Source organism: Rhipicephalus microplus, chromosome 10, assembly GCF_043290135.1.
Source record: "Rhipicephalus microplus isolate Deutch F79 chromosome 10, USDA_Rmic, whole genome shotgun sequence".
In the NCBI taxonomy this organism is placed as follows: domain Eukaryota; kingdom Metazoa; phylum Arthropoda; class Arachnida; order Ixodida; family Ixodidae; genus Rhipicephalus; species Rhipicephalus microplus.
Window position 1 is genome coordinate 48,846,682 of NC_134709.1, and position 12,310 is coordinate 48,858,991.

A 12,310-nucleotide genomic window follows, 5' to 3' on the forward strand; every position below is an offset into this window, starting at 1 on the left:
TTTCCGCGCATTATTACACCATGGGACAAATCATTTGCCTGACAGCCCGCATGTTTGTGGAGTGCATATGACTGAAGCGTCAACCAAGAAAGCTGTAAAGTAGTCCACAGCTGCCACTATGCTTAGTGAGCCCCTATTCAGTCTCCGCCAGAACACTAACTTTTTCAAATTGTTCCCAGACAGCTTTCTTGGTGAGCAATTTGGGAACTTGGGGAGAAGATTCATTTGCTATTGCTGTGCTCATGACTATAGAAAAATGACACAATACTGTATGAATTCATAACGACTTTCTATTTGAGCAGAGGAAAAACCAATGGAGATTTCATTATAAGGCATGTGTTGTTCGCAAGGTTATGACATGTTGCCGTCTACTTATTCATGCATCAGAAGAGTAAACAATGGTTCAATGAGACGACCTCGCGCATAGCAGGGGAAGTCACTTCGTAAACTCATATGTGCGCTGAAGTCTCCAGCGAGAAGATACGATTTCGGAAGTTTATCAGGTGGTAAATTAAATTCGTTTGTTCTGTTGATGGTGTGGAGGCGTGCAAATACAGCAAATTGTGACCAGTTTGTTGGAAGAAAAAACACCAGGCCTGCGCGGTATAGGCGCAGCACAGTCACAGCGAAAGCTAGAAGAGTGGCCTTTCAAATCCTTTTCAGAACGCTCATTAGGTAACTACTGCAAGCACACTTGCAACTTTTGCGTTGTAGGCCGGCATTCGCTATGCTAATTTTGCCATTCTTCTGAGAAGCGTAGTAGCCGCTAAACACTTGCTAGGAATTTTGGGACATTTATCTATGTAGTGGCTGATGACAATGAGGAATTATGGCAAAACTGGGTATGCACCACAGCTAATAAGGGAACAAGAACAAACTTTTGTGATGATTTGGAGCATTGAACGACCCACGTGTTATGCCATTCGCGTTGTGGCACGACTGGTTGTTCTTGCACTGTTGTGAAACGCTAAAGGCAAGACGATAGTTATAGCGCGAAAACAAAACGACGACACAGAGACAAGAAGGGCAGGAAAGCGCTCGTGTCTTTCGTGTCCTTCTTGTCTCTGTGTCGTCGTTTTGTTCTCGCACTATAACTATCGTCATGCCATACCAACTAGCCCAAGCTGCCACACTTCAATGCTAAAGTCAAGTTTGACAACAAGTCACAAGCACCGGTGTAGCTCAGTGGTAGAATAATATACTGGCCTCCAACGAACCTGGGCTCGAGCCCCACTGTGTCATTGGTGCTAACTCATGTCTGTCTAAGGCAAGTTTGACAAGTTACAAGCACTGGCGTAACTCAGTGGTAGAATATTAGGCTTGCACTCAGCGGACATGGGTTCAAGCCCCACTGTGTCATTGGTGCAAAGTTTTTCTCATTTGGTGCGATGTGCTTACGGACATCGGCGGCGGCGGCCAACAACAACTGCGCGTGACCCAAAAAGTGATCTCATTGCAGCTTTCGCTGTAAAAAACACTTCGTATGGCTATTGTCTCCAGAGATGCTTGAAGCAATAAATGTGTGCAAGCTGCTCCTTGATCACTACAAAGGTTACTTCCCCAAACAACACGACCGCCTCATTCCGGTCCATTGGAAAAATAACGTAATGTAATCTTGGTGTGTTTTGCTTTCAGGTGTGTTTTTTGCACACATGCCGCACTTTTGGCGATTGTTGTGTAAAAACTCTTATACGGCATCGAGGTTTCTGAGGAGTCCTCTGACGTTCCACTGGAGCCTTCGTGTCTTCATTTTAAAGCGATAGCGTTAGAGAGCTCGTGTCGCAGAAATTTCGCCGTCGGCATCAGCACCATTGGTTTTGAGCGAAAACTCATCCATGGGTGAAAAATCGAGAAAGAAGCTAATAAAATAAATAATAAAATTTTCAAACCTATCGAGTATCGAACCTGGACTGTTCGAGGGGCAAGAAGGTATCCTATCACAAAGCCGCGACGTTATTTGCAGCTCCTGCGGCGAAAAAAAACACTACATAAATGCCTTGTACTGAAAGACGCCTTCTTAACGCATTTTGTTCGACAGGTGTGACGACGAAAAGGAGCCCATTCAGCAATTTACAGGCGCATTTGGGAGGCATCAAACTACGTTGAAGAAGGCCGGGCAGTGCAGCCATTTCCGCTAAAAACACACATGAACTTTCAAACAGCTCTGAAAACAGACAACGATGTCAATCTAGATGAAAAGATATCATGCCTTTCCAGAGGCGTTGATCAAGCAAACAGCAAAAACTTGATAATGTGCTGCCATCTGTGAGGCATCGATAGATATGTCGGGTATCGCATGATGGATATCTTTGTCTCCCGAAAATACGTGTTTTTCCGACAAGTTGTTTAGAGCCAAAAACTCGCAACGTCACTTCAAGCCTGGTAGCTGAAGCAGTGGAAGTGAGGACACCACCTCCGGAACGTCCAAAAAGCCCCGATTGAATTCGCCAAACCGAGATCAATCCCCTGATGTGGTTGAGGACTCAATGTATTTTTACTTTGTGCTGCCCACATCCGTCCTTTCCGCTTCCTGTTGCCTGTACTGTTGAAATGCTCGCTTCTCACCCTTACAATCCCTATGCGTTTGTTGTCTCTGATGCACGCAAACTGTCCATTATTTCATATGTCACTGTCACTCACGATGAAACCTTCATGCACCAGTTTGTGAGTTCTCTGTTGTGGCGGCTATGCCTTGTCATAGTAATTGCATCATGCGAGTTACGCTGCATGCTGCGTGTGTTCTATTGGTGTTATTATTGGTGTTGCTTACTGTGTCCAATATATCTGTGCGCGCGGGTAAATCACAGCGCTAGTCCTTCGAGTATCATCACGCTGACTTCATCTACTGCCGCTTGACACAGGAGAAGCCGTGGCGCCTCCTTACTCATTGCTTTTATGGAAAAAACTATGATTGCTTTTTATCTCCCTAAATTTATTTTAAACAAATAGGCTATCATGACTTTCAATGTTCGTGGTTTTATGGATCTGGTCGAACAACAGGAGATAATGAACCTTGCATGCTCGCTCAGGATGGACGTGCTTTTCTTGCAAAAGACCAACTTTCGAACGCGGCATGACGTCATGACCTCCCGTACTAGGTTTTCGGTTTAAGTTTCTCTTCCCTATTGCCGACGAAGTCACGGGGTACCGGTGTCGTGTTTCTCCGCCCGAGGTTCAGGCGTGGTGCGCATTGCCTCTTCGATGCAGAAGGCCATGTTATCGCGGTGGACATGTCGACAAACGAGCAGAAAATTCAATACACCAACCTTTACGCACCCGTGAATAGGTCTCTTGCCAATTAATGTTATAGAGAGTCCAGGTAATTCTTGCTATATTGAGCACCATGCGTGTTGTTAGGTGATTTGGACTGCATTATTTATTCAATTCGAGATGCCTGAGGCCCTAGTCAAGCAAGAAGCACGTTCCATTCGAAAAAGCTGCAGAAAATATGTAGAGAGTTGAAGTGGGTCGATGCATGGACAATGCTTCACGGGAACACCTTTGGAGCTACGCGCGTCCAGGCTACGTCTCAGAGCAGGATTGACAGAGCCTATATCCTTGACGAGCTCGTTGCCACTTTAGAGACATGTGATGTCATTACTTTAGTGCTTGGGCAACGCAAGCTCAGCGACCACATGCCAGTGCTGTTCATTTTGAAGGCCCAGCTTGGAAGGCATTGCTCCAAGTTGTGGCGAATGGATTCATCGATTTTAAATGAAGTTTCGGTATCTGAAATGCGCTTGAATATCTATGCGTCCTTGGAAGACACGCCACAAATTACTCTGAATGCTTGGGCCTCTTGAAGCCCAGATGGCGTGTGATTGCGCAGGAGGCAAGGAAAACGCGCCATTCAGGTTTAACATCACAAATGAATGAAACATTGAGGCATATTAAAATCGTTGAGTGCGCACGTAATCTAACTAGCGCAATGCAAGAGTACATTGAAGCAAAAAAAGCTAAATACGACCTTTTGTTGAGGGCAAGGTCCAGGGCTTTTAAGTGCGCAGAGAAACTGCACCTGTCTACGGATGGACTAGGTTAACTTGGCATGTGCAGAGCGAGTAGGAGTAAGGAAACACCAGCCCAGTATTATAGGTGCAGCGCGGACAGAGTGTGAGAGCATCGTGACAGATATCAAATCAATCGAGGAGGTCTTTCGGGCACATTTTGAAAGGCTCTATTCTGCAGACCATCGCACCAAAGACAGCGACCAGTGTCAAAGAATCGCAGACTTCTGTGAAGGCTTCCCCACGATATGTCCTGAAGTGTCTGGTATGCTCTGCGCTTAGGTGACTAAAATTGAAGTTTCGCAAGCCCTGAGGAAAATGAATACTACCATGGCTCCAGGTCGAATCGGAATACTGACAGGGTTTTATATAACTTTATTCGACGTCCTAGGCGACGCACTTACTGACATGGTCAAAGGGTTAATGGTTGACGGGAAAAAGCCAAGGTCCTTCAGTGAAGGCCGTGTAGTCTTGCTGCCAAAGGAGGGCATGGATTTTGACAATCTATGGTCGTGGAGGCCGATTACCTTCCTTAACACGGACTACAAACTTGTGGCTGCGATCCTTGGTTTGAGGCTAAAACTTTTCTTGCCCGATAATGTGCCACCCACGCAAACCTGTGCAGGGCCGGGTAGGTCCATTTTTTACACATTTACACTGATAAAAGATTTATTCTACTATGCCAACGCCAAAAAAGTTACCGGTGCTTTCGTGTCGTTAGATCAAGCTAAGGCCTTAGACAGGGTTAAACATGACTACCAATACTGCGTGCTTAGAATGTTTTGTTTTCCCAAGCACTATGTCCGCTGCATAGAGCTTCTATACACCATGACCAGCCGACTCCTTATCAATGGTGTGGAGACAACAAGCTTTCCAGTAACAAGAGGTGTTCGCCAGGGATTCTAAATCGCACCGGTGCTCTTTGTTCTTTCCATAGATCCTCTCATTCGAAAAGTGGCAAAATGCTGTAATATTGTCACGGGCTAAGTAGATGCCTGAGGATGACGACGATGAAGTGCTGAACGTGAACGTGCTCGGACTGCAGCAGCGTTGTACGCATTAGCTCGCCAGTATGTTCGCCAGTGCGCATTTGCTCGCCAGTGTATACTTTATTACCCGTAACATCATTGGTGGAAGGTGCGGGGTACCACTCGCTATACAACCCAACGAGCTGGATCTTCGCAGCGGACGGCGCATTGCAGCTGCCACGATGACTGACCAGGCTACTCAATGTCAACAAGATCCGTCAGCCCCGCAGCCGATCGTTGTGGTGCAACCTCGTGACCCAGGCCCATTCAACGGCACAAGTGGCATAGACGTCGATGACTGGCTGGTTCAATATGAGCGCGTCAGCAGCAGCAATCATTGAGATCCGACGCTTCTGCTGTTGAACATTATCTTCTACTTGCATGGCACGGCAAAACTCTGGTACGAGACACATCAAGAAGAGTTGACTAGCTGGGACGTCTGTAAGCAGAAATTGCGCTATCTATTTGGGAAAACCATCGGACGTCAAGTGGCCGCAAAGAAAGAGCTTGCGACTCGTGCCCAGACATCCACTGAGCCGTACATCACGTACATCCAGGACGTGTTGGCTTTGTGCCACAAGGTCGACAAGGACATGCTCGATGAGGACAAAGTCGGACACATCCTGAAAGGAATAGCGGATGACGCCTTCAATTTTCTCCTGTGCAAGGACTGCTCGACGGTGGAGTCGGTCATCGAAGCATGTCGTCGCTTCGAACAGGCAAAAAGTAGGCGCATAGTTCACCTATTTGACCGCCTTGCCAACACGGCGGCTACGTCCTCTTGTGAAGATTTGCCCACACTACACCAACCACCAGCGCCAGAAAACGTCACCAGAATAGTCCGTCGGGAACTCGAGGCTATGGCTCCCGCTATGTCTAGCGTCAGCGCGCCAGGACACAACCTCGATGCCGTTTCAATGATACAGGCCGTGGGTTCGCCAAGAGATCGCGAATATGGGAATTTCGCCACCTCATCGAAATTCCCCTGCTACTTCCAGCTCGGCTCCAGTCGTTGCGGCTGCCACTCCGAACCGCACGTTCGCGCCACGACGAAACCCAGCTGAATGGCGCACTCATGATGATCGGCCCATATGTTTCACGTGCCATCGGATAGGACACATCGCTCGCCATTGCTGCAGCCGTTGGACCTCGTCACCTCGACCGAGTTTCTATGATTGGCGGTCTCGCTCTGAACGTGCACCTTATGCCCCGTCCTACCGTGCTGAGACAGGTTCAGAGCATAATCCAGAACGTCGGACCAGCCGCTCGCCATCGCCCGTGCGTCGTCAGTCCCGCTCGCCCCAACCCCGCCGTTCTCGGTCTCCCTACGACCGTCACTCGGAAAACTAGCCGGTGCAGCCCCCGGAGGTGACGCTGCATAGACGACTCGGACTGCAAATCCTCTGATTACTCCCGACCAGCGGTGCAACCTTCTTACAATTCTCGTTAATGGTTTACCTATAACTGCTCTTATTGATACCGGTGCACAAATATCTGTGATGAGCTCAGACCTCCGCCGCCGCCTCCAAAAAGTTCTGACGCCTGCGATCGCACCTACCGTTCGTACAGCGGATGGGAGTACTCCTGCTGTGTTTGGAATGTGCACCGCGCGATTAAAAATTTCTGAGCATCACACTTCAATTCTGTTCGCTGTACTGGAAAATTGCCCTCATGACCTCATCCTTGGACTCGAGTTTCTGACTTCACACGCTGCGCTCATTGACTGTTCCAAAGGTCTTCTTCGGCTCGAACTACCATCCATTTCGGAGACCGTCTCTGCCAGCCCACCTCGTCTACGCTCTGTCGATTTCCTCAGACTTCCGTCGCAAGCCGCAGTCCAAGTCCAACTCTCGCCATATCCTGCAGTACCCGATGGTGATTATGTTGCTGCCCCAACTTCTGACGTCGCCATGACACGCAATGTTGCACTCCCCAACACGGTGATTACCGTTAAGGACAACCGAACTTCATTTCCCATCCTCAATTTCGGCCTCTCAGCGCAAGTTATTCCTCGCGGCATGTCACTTGCGCATCTGACACCACTGGTCGACCACACAGTTTCCGCCCTAACCACCGATTCGCCACCCAATTTTTCATCAACGTCGTTCTCGTCACGCTCCTGTTCCGACCTTTTCAAGCCAATGCTATCTGAGAAGCTCACCTCTGAACAAGTCTCTGCTTTCTGCCGTGTGCTTGCTTCTTATCAGGACATCTTTGACTTCGGCGACCGTAATTTGGGCCAGACATCCGTGGTAACCCATCGCATCGACACCGGTGACGCTCGACCCATTCGCCGACGACCCTACCGTGTGTCAGCCCCGGAGCGTGCTATTATACAACGAGAAGTTGATAAAATTCTTGATAAGGGCATAATCGAACCCTCATCTAGTCCCTGGTCCTCACCCGTTGTACTTGTTAAAAAGAAGGACATTAGCTGGAGATTCTGTGTTGATTACTGCCATCTCAACCATATTACCAAGAAAGATGTCTATCCCCTACCGCGCATAGATGATGCACTCGATTGCTTGCACGGTGCCAAATATTTCTCTTCAATAGACCTTCGCTCAGGCTACTGGCAGATCGCTGTGGACGACAAAGACAGAGAGAAGACGGCCTTCGTGACTCCTGACGGACTTTATCAGTTCAAGATGATGCCTTTTGGATTATGCAATGCCCCCTTCGACATTTGAGCGCATGATGGACTCTCTCCTTCGAGGCATGAAGTGGACCATCTGCCTCTGCTATCTTGACGACGTTATCGTTTTTTCGACTACTTTCGACGACCATCTTACCTGTCTGTCCACAGTGCTTGATGTTTTTCGACGTGCCAACTTGCAACTTAACTCGTCCAAATGCCGCTTTGGGCAACGCCAAATCTGCGTACTCGGCCATCTTGTTAACGCTGCGGGCGTTCAACCAGACCCTGCGAAAGTCCGAGCAGTTCCCGACTTCCCCACACCCCGCTCAGCCAAGGACGTCCGAAGTTTTCTGGGACTGTGCTCCTATTTCCGTCGTTTTGTCGAGAAGTTTGCTGAAGTAGCCCGTCCTCTAACCTGCCTCCTCAAAACGGATGTCGCATTCACCAGGGGCCAACAGCAAGCAAACGCCTTCTCGTCGCTCGTTGTCATTCTCGCCAATCCACCAGTCCTAGCACACTTCGACCCATCTGCCGCCACGGGGCTTCGTACTGACGCCAGTGGCCACGGCATAGGCGCAGTGCTGGCGCAGCGGCAACAAGGCATGCACCGCGTCGTCGCGTATGCAAGCCGACTGTTGTCGCGCTCGGAACAAAATTATTCCATCACAGAACGCGAGTGCTTAGCTCTCGTCTGGGCCATTGCGAAATTCCGACCGTACCTGTATGGCCGACCATTCTCAGTTATTACGGACCAGCATGCGCTTTGCTGGCTCTCCTCACTCAAGTACCCTACGGGACGCCTTGGTCACTGGGCGCTGCGCTTACAAGAGTACACTTTTTCCGTATCCTATAAATCCGGACAACTTCACAAGGAGGCCGACTGCTTTTCCCGTTACCCAGTCGATCCCCCTGACACGAGGGAAGATGAACAAGAGGCCCTCGTTCTTTCAATTACCGACTTCACCGACATAGCTGCTGAACAACGCCGCGACCCCTCTTTGCGTGCTATTATCAATGGTCTGCATTCTCCCCACCCTAACCACTCCTTACAACTGTTCGTTCTTCACAACGACATCTTGCACCGCTACAACGCCCGCCCTGATGGTGCTGAGCTTTTACTCGTTGTTCCTGTGCATCTTCGCTCAGACGTTTTGGCCCAGCTGCATGATGCCCCCTCCGCTGGACACCTAGGGGTGTCACGCACGCATTACAGCATTCACCGCCGATTCTTTTGGCCTGGCCTCTACCGTTCTGTGCGACAGTACGTTGCGGCATGCGACCTCTGCCAGCGCCGCAAGACACCTGCTCAGAGACCTGCTGGTACCCTCCAGCCCATTGAAGTACCAGATGAGACATTTTTCCCAGTCGGCCTCGATCTTCTAGGACCCTTTCCCGTGTCGGCCACCGGTAATAAGTGTATTGCTATTGCTACCGACTACGCAACGCGGTATGCCGTTACACGCGCCCTCCCCACCACCTGCGCTACTGATGTAGCCAATTTTCTTCTTCATGACATCATTCTGCGTCATGGTGCTCCTCGTCAGTTGATCACCGACCGCGGCAGCTGTTTTCTATCTAAAGTAGTGGACGAGCTCCTGCGATCCTGCTCTACCCACCACAAGTTCACTACAGCGTACCATCCGCAAACCAACGACCTCACAGAACGCCTCAACCGTACCCTTACGAATATGTTAGCGATGTACGTCTCCAAGGATCACAAAAATTGGGACATCCACTTACCTTTCGTTACCTTCGCATACAACAGTTCACGTCATGATACAGCTGGATTTTCCCCTTTTTTATCTACTGTTTGGTTATGGCCCGCCTTTGCCCATGGACACCATGCTCCAATCTGACGCCCCCTCATCGATTGCTTATGCTCGTGATGCCTTGGCACGAGCTGACATCACCCGCCAAGTCACCCGGGATCGTTTATGTGGCTCGCAGCTTAACCATAAGAGTGCTTACGATCGCCGGCACCGCGACGTACAGTACTCTCCGGGGCCACTCGTCTTGCTGTGGTTACCATCACGTCGTGTTGGTCTCTGCGAAAAACTAATGTCCCGTTACGTTGGCCCCTACCGCGTCATACGCAAGGCCACCGGTGTGACCTATGAGATAGCTCCACTCCATACCACATCAGTACCAGCTTCAGTCCCGACCGATATAGTGCACGTCTCACGGCTTAAACCATACTACTCACGCCTCGACAATTGATCGCACCGGGACGGTGCTTCTGCCGCCGGCGGGTAATGTCACGGGCTAAGTAGATGCCTGGGAAGGACGACGACGAAGTACTGAACGAGAACGTGCTCGGACTGCAGCAGCGTTGTACGCATTAGCTCGCCAGTATATTCGCCAGTACGCCTTTGCTCACCAGTGTATACTTTATTCCCCGTAACAATATTCAGGGCTTTCCGATGACAGGTCTGCTGTATTTGTGCGAAACCAAGCCAGTTATCGTGCTTTCTTGGAGCTGTTCGAAGAGTATGCCAGATTATCGGGTGCTTTCCTGAATGCCGAGAAAATTCCTTCGTTTCGGTGGCTTCCACGGCTCTTTGCCGGGCGGTATTCAATACGTGGATGCCCGAAATGTTCTCAGGGTATACTTTCAAGACGGGGAGGTCACCGGAAAAAATTGGGAGGATGCCGTACACAAATCCACGCAAATCTTCACGTATGCGGCTGACTTTATATTTGTCACTTGACGCCAAAGTGACGTTGGTGAAAACCAATGCATGCCCATATGCTTTTTATATCTGGCACATTGCACTCATACCCAAACTTTGTGCGGGCCACCTTGCGTCGTTGGTTGGAGCCTTCCTATGGAATGGGAAGACACCGAAAGTTCAGCAAAAGTTCCTGAAGCTCTCAAAAATTTGTGGAGGACTTAGTCTACCAGATGTTGCGACATTCACAAAGGCACTTGCAGCTAAAACAGTTCACAAATTGTTTTGGGACAATGACTATCCTGGTCGTAGCTTATTGCTAAATTGAACCGGAACTCTTGGAGCCGTATTCACGTCGGAAAGGTTTCGGGGTGCCTCAAACAGAACACCCACATGCTTTTTATAAAGTAGCAGAGGGCTTCAAGCGTTCAGTTGGTGGCGACGCCGCCGAAGATTACTTTACAAAGCTTTCACCCGCACTCATTAGCAAAATGTTAATCAGTCGCTCGATCACTGACAAGGAAAAACAGAGATGGAGGCTAAGCAAGTGGAAGAAATGGCGAAACAACCACGTACCAAAGAAGTTAGGGAGTTTGATTGGCTGTGGCAGTTGGACGCGTTTCCCACTCGTCAGAGACTGTCAAAGTGGGGCGTCGTTCCCAACGACCACCACCCTAACTGCGGCAAGAGAAACGATCCGTGACACGATGTTTGAATGCGCAACGGCCAACGGCACGTGGCACGCCGTGCTTCGTCAATTCGGAGTGTCCATTTTTTGCGGCCGACAGCGCAGGAGCTTATTTGAACAACTAGTACTGTACGTCACGATGTTCGTCTTGTGGCGTCACCGCTGTATGGCGAAGTACGCCGACGACGGCAATGAGCTGCATACCCAGCGTTACAGAACATTAGAATGATATTGGTTCGGTATCTTACCGAACAGATTGGAATGCAGGGTGAGGAAGCCTTCATCAGAAAGTGGTATACAGCCTTTTTTTTTTTTGAAGTGTGGAGTGGGAATAATAAATTTCCTTTACTGCCATTTTAACTCACTGGAATGGACAAAGAAAGGGGAAAAAAGCTTGCCTCTCGTCGCACATCGTATGTGAATCTGTTTCAAATTAGTGCTTCGTGCTTTTCTTTTTCTCCTTGTTTTCTTGAGTGAGCCATGATCTGTGAGAATATTGAAGTGCTGTTCGTTACATTGTGTCTATGTTATCTTGTTTGTACGTGCCACTTCAGTGATTATGTAACACCTGACAGTTGTAGTCACCTGAAGTGTTATTACCAGTTTACGGTAAACTTCCCTGTCTCAATCGCGGAACGCCAACAGCTGACCATGCCTCTACTAAGACAACTGCCACAACCACCATCTTACGGTTGGCACGGCTTCACTCGTGGGCAATAATTTTCAGTCTAGCACTTTTTTTAAACCTCCTTGGTTTATGTCTACTGAGAGACCGAACTGCGTCGCAGTTTTATCACCATGTGACAGCTTCGGGGCACGGCTACATGGCGCTGCCTGCGTCACTGTAATGACCGACTTTACCGTTCGCTTCTGCATGTAAGAGCTAAGATTATGACACCTGTGTTTTCACCACTTAAAATGAGTCAGAGAGTACTGATACTTAGAGTGTGGAAACAGAGCCATCAACGAGCCAAGGCTTTTTGAACAGTGCTATAGATAATGATCGAATCACTTCAAAACTAACTATGAACGCAGGGGTAATGATAATCAGTTATGATAAAAATGACAACAATGACGCTGAAAGGGAGCTGCGTGAAAATTATGGTAATGATGAAGGCGTCCAGCATGGAAACTGACGCATGGAAGATGACGATGGTAACCGATGATGATAGAGGCGTTTAATCTAAAATTTTAACAAGTTGGCCCGTGAATGTGTACCATCATGATAATATTATTGTGAACGTGTTGAAGTGTCTATGAAGTGATCGTTGTTTTTCACA